This window comes from Lithobates pipiens, unplaced genomic scaffold (genome assembly GCF_037356315.1).
Source record: "Lithobates pipiens isolate NorthernLeopardFrog02 unplaced genomic scaffold, aLitPip1_a1.2 Scaffold_16, whole genome shotgun sequence".
Classification (NCBI taxonomy): domain Eukaryota; kingdom Metazoa; phylum Chordata; class Amphibia; order Anura; family Ranidae; genus Lithobates; species Lithobates pipiens.
The window spans coordinates 66272408-66291854 of NW_027507748.1; the positions used below are offsets into that span (position 1 = coordinate 66272408).

The window sequence follows — 19447 nt, forward strand, 5'->3', positions numbered from 1 at the left end:
AAGTTCCTCCACTCCAAACTCCTCCGTGTCTTTATTGACCTTGCTGAATTTTCTAATGAAATGTGGTCATGTGATGCCGACACTGCTACTACAGTGAACATCGCTAGCTTCCAGGTCCCATGCCGAGTGGTTGCTCTGCTGATTAGTGAACTCAGAGGGTTGCTTGCTGAGCATGGGCACCATTCAGAGAACATTTTACATTTTCTGAATGAATGCAAAGTGCTCTCTGATTGAACAAGGTGGAGATTATGAAGTCACTGACCCATTCTAAACCTCCTCTAATCAGAAAATGATTTGCACTCATTGAGAAAAAACCTAGCAAGCGACCTCCTGTGTTCTCCAAGCAGCAGGACAGCTCTGGAGTTAGTGGAGATCACAGAAGTAGCGGTGTTTACTACAGTGGTTTCTAGCTTCCATGGGGATCGTCAGTGGCGGCACGTGTATTGTGGGCACACGGGCGCTGCCCCCCTAACACTGCCGCTGCCCTCCCTATCCATGTGCCTGGCCCCTTTCAGGACGCCCGACATGACTTACAATTGCAGGGATAGGCAGGGGGTTGTATTTTGAAGCACCTGATTAGAACCAGAGGCTCTAAGACCCCTTTCACACTAGGGCGCTTTGCAGGTGCTATAATGCTAAAAGAAAGCCGCTGCTGTCTCTCCAATGTGAAAGGGCTTTTACACTGGAACGGTGCGTTGGCAGGACACTAAAAAAAGTCCTGTTAGCAGCATCTTTGGTGCCGTGTAGGAGCGATGTATACACCGCACCTTCACCGGGGGGGGGGTCCTGCGGGGTGATCACTGCTGCCCCTGCTGGATGTGTCAGTGTCTGGGGGGCAATGCTGCGGGGTGATCGCCGCTGGCTGTGTCTCCCACACGCGGAGGTGCTGCTGGGTGACCGCCGCAACTGGGGTAGTTGTGTTGGTTGTGCCCCCCCCCAAAAAAATAGTAGGCACCAGCCGCCACTGGGGATCGGTCAGGTAAAGGTGTCGGACATATAATTACATTGGTCCATGTTTGACCAATGTAACTGTGCAAAAATATCCACACCAGGATTTAATCTTTAAACTATGTAATGAAAGTACAAGCTCATTGCGTTAATAATGTGGGCATCATTGCTCTGCAGCAACTTCCTGTCTCATTACATAGCCAGCTCTGAGTATTACTGACAGACTAGACCTTGATATTAAACTTTATTCAGTGTGTTATGATGGGCATGAAGCATACACAGGAGAAGAGATGGAATTCATTATGTAGAAATGGCCTCGGTGAATGTGAAGGCAGACATATGTGCTAGCATAAAACAGGCACATTAATTATTATGATGTGGATATTACACCTGAAGCGAGCACTTTCCTTGGTCTGGGATGAGTGCTGTAATAAACGGAGTGCCATTTCAGTACAGGCAGTTGCTGATAAGCAAACCATAGAATGATCATGGATGAATGCCAATTAATGTGAAATGACGAGTGGAGCGGAGAACAATTTTTAGGGTTCAGCTATGAGAATTGTGAGCAAATTAAAGTTGGCTCCTGAGTCCTCAGGGATTTTGCATTGGACAAAAGCTTAAAAGATACAGTGCCTTGAAAAAGTATTCATACCCCTTGAAATTTTCCACATTTTGTCATGTTACAACCAAAAATGTAAATGTATTTTATTGGGATTTTATGTGATAGACCAACACAAAGTGGCACATAATTGTGAAATGGAAAGAAAATTATAGATGGTTTTTACATTTTTTTTACAAATAGATATGTGAAAAGTGTGGGGTGCATTTCTATTCAGCTCTCCAAGTCAATATTTTGTAGAACTACCTTTCGCTGCAATTACAGTTGCAAGTGTTTTTGGGGATGTCTCTGCCACCTTTGCACATCTAGAGAGTGACATTTTTACCCATTCTTCTTTGCAAAACAGCTCAAGCTCTGTCAGATTGGATGGAGAGCGTCTGTGAACAGCAATTGTCAAGTCTTGCCACAGATTTGCAATTAGATTTAGGTCTGGACTTTGACTGGGCCATTCTAACACATGAATATGCTTTGATGTAAACCATTCCATTGTTCCATTGTAGCTCTGGCTATATGTTTAGGGTCATAGTCCTGCTGAAAGGTAACCATTCTGCTCCAAACTCAAGTCTTTTGCAGACTCTAGGTTTTATTTTAAGATTGCCCTGTATTTGGCTCCATCCATCTTCCCATCAACTCTGACCAGCTTGCCTGTCCCTGCTGAAGAAAACCATCCCCACAAACTCATGCTGCCACCACCATGTTTCAATTGGGGATGGTGTGTTCAGGGTTATGTGCAGTGTTAGTTCTCCGCCACACGTCAGGCCAAAATGTTAAATTTTGGTCTCGTCTGACCAGAGCACCTTCTTCCACATGTTTGCTGTGTCCCCCACATGGCTTCTCACAAACTGCAAACAGGACTTATTATGGCTTTCTTTCAACAATGGCTTTCTTCTTGCCACTCTTCCATAAAGGCCAGATTTGTGGAGTGCACAACTAATAGTTGTTTTGTGGACAGATTCTCCTACCTGAGCTATAGATCTCTGCAGGTTCCCCTGAGTTACCATGGGCCTCTTGGCTGCTTCTGTGATTAATACTCTCTGCCTGGCCTGTCAGTTTAGGTGGCCGACCATGTCTTGGTGGGTTTGCAGTTGTGCCATACTCTTTCCCCTTTTTGGATGATGGATTGAACAGTGCTCCGTGAAATGTTCAAAGCTTAGGATATTTTTTATAACCTAACCCTGCTTTAAACTTCTCCACAACTTTATCCCTGACCTATCTGATCTGTTCTTTGGCCTTTCATGGTGCTGTTTGTTTACTAAGGTTCTCTAACAAACCTCTGAGGGCTTTGCAGAACAGCTGTATTTATACTGAGATTAAATTACACACAGGTGGACTTTATTTACTAATTGGGTGACTTCTGAACAATTGATTCCACTAGATTTAAGTTAGGCGTATCAGCGTAAAGGGGACTGAATACAAATGCACGCCACACTTTTCAGATATTTACGTATTTGTAAAAAATTTGGAAAACCATATATAATTTTCCTTCTACTTCACAATTATGTGGCACTTTGTGTTGGTCTATGACAGGGGTGCCCAACCAGTGGCCCGCGGAGCCCTCTGATGTGGCTCGCGACCTCCTGTTCTGGGATTGAATTGAAAGAATACTATTAGGTCAGTTTATTGCTAAAATCACAGTACAAATATGGGCATATCTTTTCTGCAGTGGTTACTGGGCTGCTTCAAACTGATCCGCAGGTGCACTGAGCCATAGACTTCTATTATTACCTGCGAGTTTGGTGAGCTTTCTGAAAGTGCACCAAATCTGCAGAATATAATAGAAGTCTATTGCAAACTGCAGGAAAGCCAAAAGGTACACTGCGTTGCACAAGTGTAAACCACAGCTCATCAGTGTGAAAACAGCCTTGGACCCCTTTCACACGGTCAGTCTGACCAACTGGACTCTCCATTCACTTCTAACTAGTGGCAGACATAAACCGACTTGTATTCTACCTCCAATACGATCCGCTAAAAAATATTGTGGGCTGCGTCCGTGTCCGCTGTTCAAATGCATAGCAGACACACACATGCCATCCACCCGCTCCGCTCACTGTGGCCCGTGACCAGTTACCAAGTCGATCAAGTGGCCCTCGCTCTTCAAAAGGTTGGGCACCTGTTTTTGGTTGTAACATGACAAAATGTGGAAAATGTCAAGGGGTGTGAATACTTTTTCAAGGCACTGTATCTCTTTTAGATATAGTCAGAACCACATTCAGAACCACATTCAGGGTTTTCCTTCTTCCTGCTTGACATGGAGTGGAGTGAGGGAAAGATGGCCCCCACCCAGCTCCATACCATTGCAGGACGGAAGCGACATAAAAAATTGGGTTAACTTTACTGTTGTCTTATTTTTTAAATTAAAAAATGTGTATTTTTTTCCAAAAAAAGTGTGCTTGTAAGACCGCTGCGCAAATACGGTGTGACAGAAAGTATTTCAATGACTGCCACTTTATTCTCTTGGGTGTTAGAAAAAAAATTATAATGTTTGGGGGTTCTAAGTAATTTTCTAGCAAAAAAAAATGATTTTAACTTGTAAACACCAAATCTCAGAAAAAGGCTCTGTCCTTAAGTAGTTAAAAGGATACTCACAGGGTCCTGAAGACTTAAAGTAGTTGTAAACCCTTTGCAACCACTTTATACTACAGGCAAGCCTATAATTAGGCTTACCTGTAGCTACACTGGATATCTCCTAAACCTGCACAGTTTAGGAGATATCCCTGTGTTTGCATGTGCCGACGTCATCAGCACATGCGCACTTAAGCAAACTGAAGCAATGGCACATATGTGCGGTAGTGACGTCAGCGCTGCTCCAGGCAATCACAGCCCCGAAGCCACGATGCCCGAAAGTAATCCTCCAGAGAGAAGTCGGCCGTCTGGAGCAGTGAACGAGGACCGTTTCGGGGGCTTTGATCTCAGGTAAGTAATTCATAATGAGCTAGTATGCTATGCATACTGGCTCATTATGCCTTTGTCTTGCAGCTTTTTTTTTTTTTTTTTTAAATGGCTTACAACCACTTTAAAGCAGTGAAGGAAAGACACATAGTGGGCTTGGATGCGGCTTTGGATCGCCAGTCTCCACTAGCAGAAGGAGTCCCTTAAAGAATCACAGGACAGCATATTTGGGTAAGTAAATAAGTGCCTTAGATGTTTTTTTTTAAACAAATTGAAAAGGGTCGGGAACAAGTGGGGTGGGAACAATTGTTGGGGGAGTGCCCAGAAATGGGCTTTGATTTTCAAATCTAATGAACATAACTGGTTACTATAGGCGATAGACATTCTGTATTTATACCCATTTGTACATGATGTCCTTAGCGTATGACTAGAGGCGATGTTTGCTTTTCTACCACGGTTGCTTCTATTCAGGGTTTCAAAGCATGCTCTGGCCATGTGACCTGCCGTACAGCTCTCCACTATAATATATGTTTGGCTACAGATTGTCCATGTGAACGAAAATCTAATTTTCTGTCTAATAGAACCTAGTGATAATTACAAAGAGGTGGAGAGATACTAACTGAGCAGCCAAGGTAAAGAGCTTCGATGTCAAAAGCAATTTACACATCATTGATAACGTCCATATCTTGTTCTAGCAGCGAGCAAACAAATTATTCTGATAAGGCCATTAAAGCACACTGGGTGCAATTACTGGTTTTGTACATTGCGTCCTTGTGGATTCGTTGGTACTGGCCGTTCTTAACTGTGAACCAGATATCCTGCATCATTTCTGGAACCAAATTGCCATAAAAGAATGTTTTGCCTTAAAACACTCTCTTTCTGTATTCTGTTGAAAACAAATGTACCAAGGACAAAGCAAATATGATAAATGCTAAAAAATTCAAACCTGTATAAAGTGAAATAAAACAAGGTATGACAATAAAGCAGCTTCAAAAGCACCCGTGCTCGAAAACGTGCAATTAAGCATTTACATATTATTAAAAAATAATTCCTGCTTGGACCAATGTAACTATGTATATACCATACCTGGTCGATGCCCCTGGAAGCTGAAAATCAATACAATAGGCTCCGCTACTCCAGTGATCTCTGCTTGCTTCTGGTTCCCATGCCAAGCAGCTGCCCTGCTACATTCTTAATACAGGAATTCAGCTACTGGACCCGGGCACCATTCAGACAATGCTTTCTGTTTTCTGAATAAATGCAAAGAGTTTGTTGATTGGACGAGATGGAGAGGTGAAGCGGTAACATCATATGTATAGAGTATTGCATTACACATAGTGCCCGTCGGAGTGAGCAATTCTAGGGCCTTAATTCACTGTTATCTATATAAATTTGAAGTTATCTATATTAAATTGATGAGCTTTTAAAACATTGTCAATGGAAAAATAGTTGACTTAGTTTTCTGCTGTTTCACCAGTATGCACAATTTTGAGTTTTGGTACATTTACTTGATGAAATCTCATCTTTTTTATTACCAAAAAATTGGGTATTATATTGTGTATGTGCGCATTAAAAAGAATGCCTGTATTTTTCAGATTTAATAAACAATAGTGTTAATATCATGTGGCAAAATAAATAAATCATGTTGCCACCATTTTATTCTACATAGTCTCTGCTTTCATAAAATATATATTGTTTTAAAGGTTTTAGGTTGTCTTTATGACATGAAACATAAATTTTACAAGTGTGCAAACATATTTAAAAAAGTGACTTAGACAGTGAAAGGGTTAAAGGACAATGTAATTGATTTTGGATTAAAGTGGATTGCTCATTTCCTATGTCTCTATTGATAAGAATTGCCTAAAGTAGTTGATGTGCCTGCCTCCTCCCAAAAGGCAACCTAGTTCTTACCACCGGATTCCATGTTTATATATTTTTTTACATTATGGTGAAGCCAGCAGATTAGCATGACATCTTAATTACGGTTGTAATGGCTGCTACAGTTGATTTTAAGTTTTAGTAGCAGTATTTTACCTCTGGTTGCCAGGAGAGATGTAATAACATTTACATAAATTTTGTCTTAATTAGGATAAGTTCACCTTTGTTCATCTTTTTTGTACCAATACAGAATTAATGTACTTTTTTTCAAAGCTATCAAAGCTTTTTATTAAATCTACATACACTTACTTCATTTGTCCTCATCCATGTTTCCAAATCCCTTAGTTTTGCCTTACTTCCTGGTCATGACACAGGAAGGAGTTTACCAGCTGACCTCATTAGCACACACCCAGCATCATCCACCCTCCTATCTACCCACCAATTCACAGCTGCATGTTTTTTTAACCACTTAAGCCCCGGAAGGATTTGCGCTCCTATTGACCAGGCCATTTTGTGTGATACGGCAATGAGTCGCTTTAACTAACAATTGCACGGTCATGCGATGTTGTACACAAACAAAATTAACGTCCCTTTTTTCCCACAAATAGATTTGGTGGTATTTGATCACCTCTGCGGTTTTTATTTTTTGTGCTATAAACAAAAAAAGGCCGACAATTTTGAATAAAAAAAGGAATATTTATTTACTTTTTGCTATAATAATATCCCACCAAAAAAATAAAAAAATAAATTTCCTCCTCAGTTTAGGTCGATATGTATTCTTCTACATATTTTTGGTAAAAAAATAAATTGCAACAAGCGTATATTGTTTGCGCAAAGGTTATAGCGTCTAAGCTTTAAGCATCTAGCTTTTGATATTTAAAAAAAAAAAAGTACATTAATGCTATATTAGTACATTGGGGAACTGGAATTTAGAAAAAAAAAGTGAACAAAAGTGAACTTATCCTTTAACCACTTACAGACCGGACCATTTTGCTGGTCAAAGACCAAACCACTTTTTGCGATTCGGCACTGTGTCGCTTTAACTGACAATTGCGCGGTCGTGCGACGTGGCTCCCAAACAAAACTGGCATCCTTTTTTTCCCACAAATAGAGCTTTCTTTTGGTGGTATTTAAACAAAATAGAGCGACAATTTTGAAAAAAATGCATTATTTTTTACTTTTTGTTATAATAAATATCCCCCAAAAATATATAAAAAAAACATTTTTTTCCCTCAGTTTAGGCCAATACGTATTCTTCTACATATTTTTGGTATTTTTATTAATAATTTTTTATTTTTATTTTTTTTACTAGTAATGGCGGCGATCAGCGATTTTTATTGTGAATGCGACATTATGGCGGACACATTGGACATTTTTGACACATTTTTGGGACCATTGTCAGTTATACAGCAATCACTGCTATATAAATGCAGTGATTCCTGTGTAAATGACACTGGCAGTGAAGTGGTTAACCAGTGGGTGGCAGTGTAGGGGTTAAGTGTTCCTAGGGGTGTGTTAATAACTGTGGGGGGTTGGGCTTTCATTTAGTGAAAGCCCAACACATGGAGCAGAGATCAGCGTCACTAGTTGCTAGGCAGAATGGAGAAATGCTGTTTACAACGGCATTTCCTCCATTCAGCCATCCCGTGAGACGATCGCGAGTATGCCCGCGGCGATCAAGTCTGCGGGACCCGTGACCGGACTCATGGGGGTCCCGACTGGGATGCGAGCGCGCCGCCAGCGGCGCGTTCACGATGGCAGGGCGGCATTGAAGATTGGACCTATCTGTACGCAAATATGCCTGCCCGTGCCATTCTGCCGACATACATCGCCGTCCGCTGGTCGGGAACCGGTTAATGCAACATTTGGTCAGCTTTAGGTAGTTATGACATTACCCTTGTTATTTTAGTGGAATATTCTGCTTCACTTGAAAAGATAAATAATAGATGTGGTTTCCTTGGAAAATAGGTCTGCTAAGTAAATGATGGTGGTGTTCAAAGCCGTGGCGTGGCTTCAAAGCCCAAATTCCAATTCAGCACACTTCTAATCCCCACATTCACTTCACCCCTGAAGTTCGCCAATGTTTGTGACATCCCCCACTCTAGGCACGTTCATATACTGTACTGTACTGTGTTATCACATGCAGTAGCCACTTTGTTTCTAAAAACAATATTTTTACCTTAGTTTTTCATTAATATGCTGGATATTTCAGTATGTCTTAAACCACAAGCTAAAAAAACATACACCCCCATTGTGTCTCTCTAGTATTCAAACAAATGTGACTGTAAACACATCTCCCAGGGCCAGTTTGCCATTTATCTGTGGGTGTGAAGCTTATTCATTACTCCGTGGCTCCCCTCTATACACAGAAGTCACGAGTACTGCCGGGTTCTCAGGGTCCATGTACCAGTCTTATGAGGTGGAACACATACAGCTTAGACGCCTCGAGCTAACTAGATGCTGCATTTAAACCCTTTTATATTTACAAGTACCATGTCAAGTTTCATGCCCATTATCATGGGGTTTCAATGCGTCTATATACCATTTATCATATCAAGACCTTTATTTAATTTTCATTGATGTGGATTAGTGAGTTTGGAGGCTCTATAATTACAACCACGTGTAACTGTACTGTGGTATCAATTAACATGTGTATGACTGTGTATATTATGAATTCTATGGAATATCAATTACTGTCAGGAATTACTGTTTTTTACCTTGTTACATACAGAGTTCTATGAATTATTAAATTTAATATTATATATAATGATTGCTGTATTCCCTGCAGCTGCGTGCTTCATATAAAGTTCCCTCCCCTCTCCTCTTTTTTCTTAAACCGCAAGCTAAAAAAAAACATCCCCAATGTGTCTCGGTAGTATTCAAGAAATGTGACGGTAAACACATCTCCCAGGGCCAGTTCCTGCAGCTCTCGCGTGCAGTGTTTGCCATTTATCTGTGGGTGTGAAGCTTACTCATTACTCCTTATGCCTTGTACACACGGTCGGAAATTCAGACGGAAAAGGTCCGATCGGAATATATTGTCAGAAAATCCGATCATGTGTGGGCTCTATCCGACTTTTTCCGTTGGAAATTCCAACGGAAAAAATTTAAGAGTAGGATCTAAAATTTTCTGACAAAAAAATCCAATCGGACTTTTTCTGATCGTTTGTAGAGAATTCCGACGGACAAAGTGCCATGCATGCTCAGATCAAATTACGAGACCAAAGCTATTGGCTACTAGCCTTTACTTAGTCCCGTCATACGCAACGAACGTCACCATGTTCCGAACGATCAGATTTTCCAACAACTTTGTGTAACCGTGTGTATGCAACACCAGTTTCAGACAAAATCCATTTGAAAAAATCTGATGGATTTTGTGGTCGGAATGATCCGACCGCGTGTACAAGGCATAAGTCCCCCTCTATACACAGAAGTCACGAGTACTGCCAGGTTCTCAGGGTCCGTGTACCAGTCTTATGCGGTGGCACACATGCAGCTCAGGAACTTTCTGTCCTCCATCTGTATGTGATGGGCTTAGAAGGGGTTTCATAGATTTAACAGACCTCTGATGTCCCCATAAAATGCCCATGACAGCAAAAAAAAATAAAAAATTCAAAATAAAAACGAATTAAAATAAAATGCCACACATTGTCATAACTTCCACACTCCTCTCCTGTACATACTATCCACTGAAACCTCTGAATTCCTCTTTGTATACTGCCTGCAGTCATACCATGCACACTACTCTTCTGCACATACTGCCCCATGTCATATCCTAAGTACTCCTCTCCTGTACATACAGTGCCTTGAAAATGTATTTATACCCCTTGAAATAAAAATTTTTGTCATGTTACAACCAAAAATGTAAATGTATTTATTGGGATTTTATGTGATAGGCCAACACAAAGTGGCACATAAATGAGAAGTGGAAGGAAAATGATAAATTGTTTTCAATTTTTTTTACTAATAAATATCTGAAAAGTGTGGCGTGCATTTGTATTCATCGCCCTTTACCCTGATACCCCTAACTAAAATCTAGTGGAACCAATTGCCTTCAGAATTCACCTAATTACTAATTAGTAAATAGAGTCTACCTGTGTGTAATTTAATCTCAGGATAAATACAGCTGTTCTGTGAAGCCCTCTTGTTCTGTGAACAAGAAGCATCATGAAGGCCAAGGAACACACCAGACAGGTAAGGGATAAACTTGTGGAGAATTTTAAAGCAGGGTTAGGTTATAAAAATTATCCCAAGCATCTCACAGAGCACTGTTCAATCCATCATCTAAAAAATGGAAAGAGTATGGCACAACAGCAACCCTACCAAGACATGGCCTAAACTGACAGGCAGGGCAAAGAAAGCATTAATCAGAGAAGCAGCCAAGAGGCCCATGGTAACTCTGGAGGAGTTGCAGAGATCCACAGCTCAGGTGGGAGAATCTGTCCACAGGACAACTATTAGTCGGGCACTCTACAAATCTGGCCTTTATGGAAGAAGAAAGCCATTGTTGAAAGAAAGCCAAAAAAGTCCCATTTGCAGTTTGTGAGAAGCCATGTGGGGGACACAGCAAACATGTGGAAGAAGGTGCTCTGGTCAGATGAGACCAAAATGTAACTTTTTGGCTTAAATGCAAATCGCTATCGTGGTGAAAAACGAATGCTGCACATCACCCTGAACACACCATCCCCACTGTGAAACATGGTGGTGCCAACATCATGTGATGCTTTTCTTTAGCTGGTACAGGGAAGCTGGTCAGAGTCGATGGGAAGATGGATGGAGCCAAATACAAGGCATTCTCAGAAGAAGACCTATTAGAGTCTGCAAAAAGACATGAGACTGGGGCGGAGGTTCACCTTTCAGCAGGACAACGACCCTAAACATACAGCCAGAGCTACAATGGAATGGTTTAGATCAAAGCATATTCATGTGTTATACCCCATACATACTATCAGATTTTCTGATTATTTTTTCCTTCAGGTTTACCAAAACCATGTAGTGCAAGGGCCTGCCTGATTACATACAAATTGAAACACCTAAGGTTTGACCTCATATTATATGGTTTTGGTAAATCTGAAGGAAAAACTCAGCAGAAAAACGGATAGTGTGTATGGGGCTTTAGAATGGACCAATAAGTTCAGACCTAAATCCAATTGTGAATCTGTGGCAAGACTTGAAAATTGCTGTTCACAGACACTCTCCATCCAATCTGACAGAGATGAGATATTGAGAAATTTCACTCTCTAGATGTGCAAAGCTGGTAGAGACAAATACACAACGCACTTTTCACATATTTATTTGTAAAAAAAATTGAAACGCATTTATCATTTTCCTTCCACTTCACAATTACCGTATATACTCGAGTATAGGCCGACCCGAATATAAGCCGAGGCCCCCAATTTACCCCCAAAAAAACTGGCAAACTTATTGACTCGTGTATAAGCCGAGGGTGAGACATGCCTGTCCATCCCTGTGTGTGTGTCCGTCCATCCCTGTGTGTCCGTCCATCCCTGTGTGTCCGTCCATCCCTGTGTGTCCGTCCATCCCTGTGTGTCCGTCCATCCATCCCTGTGTGTGTGTGTGTCCATCCATCCATCCATCCCTGTGTGTGTGTGTCTCCATCCATCCATCCATCCATCCCTGTGTGTGTGTGTCTCCATCCATCCATCCATCCATCCATCCCTGTGTGTGTGTGTCTCCATCCATCCATCCATCCCTGTGTGTGTCTCCATCCATGTGTGTGTGTGTGTGTGTGTGTGTGTGTGTGTGTGTGTGTGTGTGTGTGTGTGTGTGTGTGTGTGTGTGTGTGTGTGTGTCCAGCCTACCTTTGTCCCGAGCCTCCGTCCCGTGCCTTGCCTCCTTGCCTCCGTCCCGTGCCGTGCCTTGCCTCCTTGCATCCGTCCCGTGTCGTGCCTTGCCTTGCCCCCGTCCCGTCCCGTCCCGTGCCGTGCCGTCCCGTGCCCTCTTCGTCGGCGGCCATTGTAAAGTTCAAAAGCTGCGCCGCCGCCTTCGCCTGTGATAGGCGGAACACTGAATTTCCCAGCAGCCTGTGTTCCGCCTATCACAGACGTCGTATCATCCTCGTCCGTAGTACGAGGATGATACGACGTCCGTGATAGGCGGAACACAGGCTGCTGGGAAATTCAGTGTTCCGCCTATCACAGGCGAAGGCGGAGCCGGAGGCGCGGCTTTTGAATAGAATGGCCGCTGTCTGTCTGCTCGACACGCTGATCGAGCGGGCAGACAGCGATGACTCGAGTATAAGCCGAGGGGGGCACTTTCAGCCTCAAAAAAGAGGCTGAAAATCTCGGCTTATACTCGAGTATATACGGTATGTGCCACTTTGTGTTGGTCTATCACATAACATCTCAATAAAATACATTCACATTTTTGGTTGTAGCATGACAAAATGTGGAAAATTTCAAGGGGGTGTGAATACTTTTTCAAGGCACTGTATTGACTAATTTTATAGCCTCCACACTCCTCTTCTGCACATACTGCCCCATGTCATTTTCTCTGTACGCCTCTCTTGCACATACTGCCTGCTGATGCACCCCTTACATTCCTCTGCTTCACATACTGCCCCATGTCATATACTCCGTACTCTTTTCCTGCACATATTGCCTGATGCAGTACCCTTCACAATTCTCTCCTGCACATACTCTCCTATGTCATATTCTCCATACTCCTCTCCTGCACATACTTTCCTATGTCGTATCCTCCATACTCCTCTCCTGCACATACATACCAAGTATAATTTTTGGTGCTAAGTAGTTTGTATGGAATTTGTTAATGAAATGCAGTAAAATAGGTCCCTGTCAGCCAGCAACCCAGCAAAAATAGATCCCTCCAGCAAAAATAGATCTCTCACAGCAACAATAGATCTCTCTAGCAACAATAGATCCCTCCCAGGAACTATAGACTACCAACAACAATGGACCCCTGCCAAAAAAATACCCCACAGCAACAATAAATGTCCCAGTAGCCAGCATCAATAGACTCTCCAGTACACTCCAGCACTCCTTGGCATTATATACATTCAGTGATGGAGGTGCCGTAACTGCATTCCCCCTGCGTTCCTGCTGAAAAAAAGTACTGCTCTTTACTCTCCTCTCCGACACATACTGCCCATCTTCATGTGTTCTGTACTTCTATTCTACACATACTGCCTGCTAAGACACTTCTGTAGCTTTGTTTGTGATATCCCCAACTTTACCTGTTCTGGAGTCGGCAAACGTTTGCTATTATATTTAAAAACAATATGTATAGAATGGCAATTTCTTGCAATTTTGTGTGCCACATACAGTATTAGACCAAAAAGCAGAAAGACCCCTAGTGGTGGACTTTTGAGGCACGTACAATGAGTGGAAATATATAAAGTATATAAAGAATGTATTTAATTTGTAAATACCATACAAAAACATAAAACAAAAGGCATGCTTTAGACAGAATAGTCACCTAGAGGCGATTCAGTTTGCATTGTGCGCTATATAAGTATTTCATTCATTCATTCATTCACCAACAATTGTACAGTACAATGATTTATGATACTTTTGTACCCTGCGCGTTTCGGAGCGCCCAAGTCTCCTTCCTCAAGGGTGAGTACCTTGCAAAAGAACGTTCTACTCAAAAAATAAATAACATATATTAGAAGATAAGACCAGAAATATTCATATTCATATATATTCTATAAGTTTAGATGGTGTACTGAACAAACATTCCAAAATGTTGATAATTAAAAGCACTAGAGCAGGGCAGACATGTCAGATGGACAAATTTAGCAACAGATTAATTAATAGTAATCAAATCCTATTTTATTTTCTATTATTAGTTCTTTATTATTTTATTTTAATTCCTTAAAAATAAGCCAAATAAGCTAAAGGAGGCATCCCCAGTGTGTCTTCACTCAGGATTGCAGTAATCTGAAGTTTTCCAGGCCCCATGTTCCATATTTTTTTTTTAGACCACCAATTTTTGGAGACAGTCCTGATAAAGAAATGTGTTTAGGTTTCAAAACTTTCTGCTATTTCAAAAATTAAATTTCAAATCTTTTCACCCTGCCGGACCTCCCTGGCAGACTTCTGCTTTTGCATCTGTGTGCAGTTGGCAAAGCTCAAGCCTTCAAGCTGTTATTTTTGCAACAGTGAACACTGATTACCTTGTAAACTGCCTTTCTGAGCCATCACCAACTGGTTGGTGTGCGGCATTTGGCCCAAACATTCTCTGCTGTGTCTTCCTTGCCAAATGACAGTCAGTAAGAAAAGAATCTCATTCAGATTGCAGTGCATATGCTTCTCAAATTTTGTAAACTGTTTTTTGTGTTTTCTTTTCCACTAAAAGAGAGCTCCATACTGCCATAAAATTAATTATTGCATGCTTCCACTATTTGACCAAAATCTTGTGAACAGCTTACCATGACACATACCTATAGGCCAGTGGTCTCCAAACTGCACCCCAGGGGCTGAATGTGGCCCTTTGCTTGCTTTTATCTGGCCCTTGGGGCAATATTTCAGTCTCTGACACCAACAATGGGACATGATTCTCCCCACTGACACTGACAGAAGGGCACAATTCATCCCAATAACACCAATGATGGGGCACAGTTCCTCTCAATGACACCAACGATGGGACATGATTCTTCTCACCCAATAACTCCAACACTGGGGCACAATGCTTCTAACTGACACCAAAGATGGGCAATTGATTTAAGTTTAAAGTTGTATCAAGCACAGAGTGGTGCTGTGGATACACTACATAATAAACATGGCATGTCTAAAGATGGGCAATTGTTTACTCCCACTGATGCCACAACATTTCCAACTTTCAATGGCCCCAGTCTGGCCCACGTAAAGTCTGAAGGACAGTAAACCTTCAACCAAGAGTTTGGGGAAGGCTTTCTTCTGTTCCAACATGACTGTGCTCCAATGCAAAAAGCCAGCTCCATAAAAGGTATGGTTTGACCACTTTTGTGTGGAGGAAATCATGTGTCCTGCACAAAGCTAGGCTTGTGCAATTCGTTTCGTAACAAATCGAAATTCGGCCGAATTTTGCATCTTTCGGACATTCGGATGCATCCGAATGTCCGAATAAAATAATAACAAATACGAAAGAAATAGAACAAATGAATTTGAATGAATTCGACATGATTCGGTATTTCTTTAAAGATCTAATGAAACAAAAGGTCAGCTCAAAGTAAATCTTAAGCCGCGTACACACGGGCGGACTGTCTGGCCAACTTAGTCCGTCGAAACACATTTCAGCGGACAGTCCGCTCGTGTGTGGGCTTCAGCGGACTTTTTCAGCGTGCAGTCTGGCGGACTAAGTATTTCGGAATTTCTGTAATATTGTCCGTCAGACTTTGGTTTCAGTGGACAATCCGCTCGTCAGTAGGCTAGTTGGACGGACGAAGTATGGCGCATGCTCAGAAAGGATTTACACGGCCGAAGGTTGCATTGCTGTGTATTGGACGTCCTATTTCTAGTCCCGTCATACGTGCTGTACACGTCATCGCGCAAGCTTTCAACGGACTGTTTGTGCATCGTGTGTGGTCAAGTCCGTTCATTAGAAAGTAGGACGGACTGTCCGTCGGATTGTCTGACGGACTAAGTTGGCCATACAGTCCACCCGTGTGTACGCGGCTTTATAGTCCAATCAGCTAATTAATTTTGTGCCGGAGGTTGGATTACTGGCAAAGTGCATTCCTGAGAACTGAGTGAGAAGGGTGTTGTGTTGTATTTGAGCCGGGGAGAAGAGACATTGTCATTGTGTGTGTTAAAAGATTCAATAAACAAACGACTTTCCAAACTATGAATCATTATCACAAATGTATATACATACATGAATAGCGAATTTCAACGAATACGAACAAATGAATTTGACACTCTATGAATAATAACGAATTATCCGAAAACGTATTAACGTAGCATAACGAATATAACAGAACGAAATGATGTATTTTACGAATGACAACGAACCGAAACTAAACAAAATTTCCCGTTGTGCACAAGTCTACACAAAGCCCTGATCTCAGCCCTAAAGTGATGACCTGGATTGCTGTTTGGAAGCCAGGCCTTTATGTCCAGCATCATTATCGGACCTACTAAATGTGCTTTTTGGCTACATGGGCTCAAATTCACATAGGCACACTCTAAAATTTTGTAGGGACCCTTCCAAGATAAGTGAAAAAGAGGGGGGGGGGGCAACTCCAAAATAATGCCTATGGTTTTAAAATGTGATATCCAACAAGTTCATATGGGTGTGATGGTCAGGTGTTTGGAAACCTTTGGCTTTAGTTTTTTACATTTGCTTACTATCTCCTGCTAAATCATATGCAGTTTAGGTAATGCAAGACGTATAATCTGTGGGCTGTAAACAGCACTTCCTAGGAACTTTGACTTATAGCAGGCTTTTGTAGAAAGGTGATCCGGACTCAGCATGAGTTTAATTTCAAATCAAGATTCAGATGGACAACGTAGCCAGTTAGCAGGAGGAATTCGATTGCACAGGCTCTTGCTGAATGCTAAGGTTGATAGACTCAGCATGAGCATTTCCATAGCAGTGGCATGCTGAGAGAAGCAGCTGCTTACATGGTGAAGGTCTAAGTTCTCCGACAGAAGATGACTACTCAAACATTCCTTGTGCATTGGCCTGAAGGGCAATAATTCCACAGGGTGCTGCCCATCATAGAAACAAATGGGTCTTTCTTCAGTCTGGAAAAGCTTATTATTTTTTTCTACAGCGTGCACCTTTACATTCAATAAATCAAGTATGTGTTATGAAATAGCAGTGTTTGATTATTCCGATCAGCACTGCAAGTAATAAAGGGACACGGCACTGCAGAGATGGAAAATGAAATTAAAACTCCCTCTTGTTAGCCGGATGGGTTTATAAATGCACGGCTGGTTGTTATGCATCTAAAGCTTATTATTAAATCTCCACAGTCAATTTCTTATGGAACAAATTGTCTTCTTGGGTTTTCTTAGGGCTGACAACAACCTCTCCGTACACAGTGATTTACTTGGCATACCGAAATAAAGTGGAAGGAAAAAATACACATAAAGGATTTTTTTTGGGGGGGTGTACAGAGAGGGCTAAGCTGCTCATGATTTTAGCTAGATTGTTTGCTAAATAATAAATGCTTAGTCATAAAAAGTCAGCTTTGTTGTGTTTTAGCTGGACTATGTGATCTAGTGCATCTGATCAGCTGATCCGCAAACATGCTCATGCATCAGAACAGAATAAAATAAAAATGTTGTTAGTTGACAGGTATCGAGGTAAGTAGCAGAAACTACTTGCGAGTAACTTGGTCTGCGGGTGTTTTACAAGACAAGCAACGGTTTTTAATACATTTTAACTTACTAAACGAGCGATGTCTTGCAATACGATTTTTTTGCGGTCAAACCGGGTACGATTTAAAGTAGTGCGAATTAAAACCCAACTTCAACCACTACTTTAGTGAGATTTGTAATGATTTGATACAACTTCAGTGCTACTTCAGTTAGACGGGCTATCCATGTAACAAGGGAGGAACAGTGTTGCTATGAACAAAAGTTTAACTAGCAAACGTTTAATATGTATCTTCTTTCAGGCTCAAGTAAGAGAGGCGCCGCTAAGTGTAGCTATATGGTTACATTTAATGAAGGTACAGCATTTAGCAACTCACATGGTTAATGATCTAAGTGGTTGTAAACCCAAACCCAAAAAAAAACCCCCTGTAAGACAAAGGCATAATGAGCTAGTATGCATCGTGCATAACGTCGGCGCAAGCGTATATAGTAAATATCTCTTAAACCGTGGTAAAGCTGTCCACCTAGACCGTCCTCCGCACCACCGGCTCTCACCGCTGTCAGTCTGCAATCATGACCGGGAAGACTACCCTGCAGTAGAGTGATCTGAAAGTGAGGCTTGAAGAGCTCGTGGAGCGCAGCGTGGAAGGGATGACGTCGATGGCGGTGGGGAGGATGGTCTATTTGTACAGCCTGTATACTTAGATGTGCCTGTTTTAATCATCAACCAGGTGAGTTGCAAAATGTTGTACCTTCATTAAATATAACCATATTGCTACACTTAGAGGCGCCTCTCTTCTCTTTTATACACTGTAGCTCCTGCTGGATTTCTGCTTTTTTTTTTCTTTTTTTATTATTTCCATTATTTCCATTATTAGTTTCCATTATTTCTAATGTGGAAATTCACTTTGATATTCGAGTGCTTTGGATTACAAGCATGTTTCCAGAGCAAATTATGCTTGCAATTAAAGGTTTTTTTTGTGTATATGTGTGCGTGTATATATATATATATATATATATATATATATATATATATATATATATATATATATATATATATATATATATACACAGTAGCTCACAAAAGTGAGTACACCCCACACATTTTTGTAAATATTTTATTCTATCTTTTCCACAACACTGAAGAAATTACACTTTGCTACAATGTAAAGTAGTGAGTGTACAGCTTGTATAACAGTGTAAATTTGCTGTCCCCTTAAAATAACTCAACAAACAACCATTAATGTCTAAACCGCTGACAACAAAAGTGAGTACACTCCTAACTGAAAATGTCCAGATCGGGCCCAATGTGTCAATATTTTGTGTGGCCACCATTATTTTCCAGCACTGCCTTAACACTCTTGGCACCTCTGGGTGCAGTAGTTTGAAAAAAACGCTTTAATATAAATATATAATATATATGTTTAACACACCTGCTCCCCATCTGAGACCTTGTAACACTAACGAGTCACATGACACTGGGGAGGGAAAATGGCCAATTGGGCTCAATTTGGACATTTTCAATTAGGGGTGTACTAACTTTTGTTGCCAGTGGTTTAGACATTAATGGCTGTGTGTTGAGTTATTTGGAGGGGACAGCAAATTTACACTGTTATACAAGTTGTGCACTCACTACTTTACTTTGTAGCAAAGTGCCATTTCTTCAGTGTTGTCACATGAAAAGATAGAATAAAATATTTACACATTCTCCAATGTATTGCTTACCACTGTTGTATGCCAGTGTTGATATAATGTACACTATATTACCAAAAGTATTGGGACAGCTGCCTTTACATTCACATGAACTTTAATGGCATCCCAGTCTTAGTCC

The 19447-nt window shown here is 41.3% G+C and overlaps 1 protein-coding gene across 6 annotated transcripts in view; it reads left to right on the forward strand.

The window, feature by feature from the left end:
• GRIK1 (glutamate ionotropic receptor kainate type subunit 1) overlaps nt 1–19447 on the forward strand; it is a 626279-nt gene that overhangs the window by 474298 nt on the left and 132534 nt on the right. The window lies entirely within an intron of this gene.